We start from the raw sequence: 1,884 nt of genomic DNA, 5'->3' as shown, positions 1-1,884 counted from the left end.
ACTGATCTAGTAGTTGGATTGTGTGGATTCTTTTTGGTCTGTGACTTTCAGAATATAGTGAACATTTTATAGAGAATGGTTTTTGATTATGAATCCCAGATAATCTCCTAATTCCTCAGAGCTATAAGCTGTAGCTATTAATGTATTTCTCAGATGAAGTGGGCACTAGGAATTCTAATTAGAAGCTTCACGTTTTGCTAATCACTTTCTGGTTGCCAATATTGTAGTTAGAGAGCCAGCGTTGAGAATGGCAAACAGAATAAATACAAAACATTTATCCTAAATTATTCCACCCGCCACCCCACAACTTGCAATATGCCAAGGGTGACTTCCTTTTAACTGTACAGTATATGTTACATTGCATTTAGGAACTTTCAGGTAATTGAACATGTATCAATAATTACAGATTTCAGTAGCTGTATATATACGCTTGGATGTAGCTGTATTGCGTTGATGTACTGGTGGATATTGTGTGGTATGACTCCTGTAGTTGATAGTGTAATTGGTATAATGGCAACTTTATCCTGATGCCACATGTTCTTGACTTCCTCAGCCAGTTGGATGTATTTTTCAATTTTTTTCTCCTGTTTTCTTCTGTATATTTGTTGTATTAGGTATGGATATTTCGATTAGTTGTGTTAATTTCTTCCTTTTATTGGTGAGTATGATGTCAGGTTTGTTATGTGGTGTTGTTTTATCTGTTATAATGGTTCTGTTCCCGTATAATTTGTATTCATCATTCTCCAGTATTTTTTGTGGTGCATACTTGTATGTGGGAACATGTTGTTTTATTAGTTTATGTTGTATGGCAAGTTGTTAACGTATTATTTTTGCTACATTGTCATGTCTTCTGGTGTATTCTGTATTTGCTAGTATTGTACATCCGCTTGTGATGTGATCTACTGTTTCTGTTTGTTGTTTACCAAGTCTGCATTTATCTGTTGTGGTATTGGGATCTTTAAAAATATGCTTGCTGTAATATCTGGTGTTTATTGTTTGATCCTGTATTGCAATCATGAATCCTTCCGTATCACTGTATATATTGCCTTTTCTTAGCCATGTGTTGGATGCGTCTTGATTGATGTGTGGCTATGTTAGATGATACAGGTGCTTGTCATTTAGTGTTTTCTTTTTCCAGTTCACTTTCTTTGTATTTGTTGATGTTATGTGATCTAAAGGGTTCTAGAAGTGGTTATGAAATTGCAATGGTGTAGCCGATGTATTTATATGAGTGATTGCTTTGTGTATTTTGCTAGTTTCTGCTCGTTCTATAATGAATTTTCTTAAATTGTCTACCTGTCCATGATGTAGGTTTTTTATGTCGATAAATCCCCTTCCTCCCTCCTTTCTGCTTAATGTGAGTCTTTCTGTTGCTGAATGTATGTGATGTATTCTATATTTGTGGCATTGTGATCGTGTAAGTGTGTTGAGTGCTTCTAGTTCTGTGTTACTCCATTTCACTACTCCAAATGAATAGGTCAATATTGGTATAGCATAAGTATTTATAGTTTTTGTCTTGTTTCTTGCTGTCAGTTCCGTTTTCAGTATTTTTGTTAGTCTTTGTCTATATTTTTCTTTTAGTTCTTCTTTAATATATGTATTATCTATTCCTATTTTTTGCCTGTATCCTAGATATTTATAGGCATCTGTTTTTCCATCGCTTCTATGCAGTCGCTGTGGTTATCCAATATGTAATCTTCTTGTTTAGTGTGTTTTCCCTTGACTATGCTATTTTTCTTACATTTGCCTCTTCCAAAAGCCATATTTATATCACTTCTGAATAGTTCTGTTATCTTTAGTAACTGGTTGAGTTGTTGATTTGTTGCTGCCAGTAGTTTTAGATCATCCATGTATTACAAATGTGTGATTTTGTGTGGGTATGTT

The sequence above is a fragment of the Schistocerca serialis genome, chromosome 2 (assembly GCF_023864345.2).
Source record: "Schistocerca serialis cubense isolate TAMUIC-IGC-003099 chromosome 2, iqSchSeri2.2, whole genome shotgun sequence".
In the NCBI taxonomy this organism is placed as follows: Eukaryota; Metazoa; Arthropoda; class Insecta; order Orthoptera; family Acrididae; genus Schistocerca; species Schistocerca serialis.
This window is presented reverse-complemented; position numbering follows the sequence as displayed.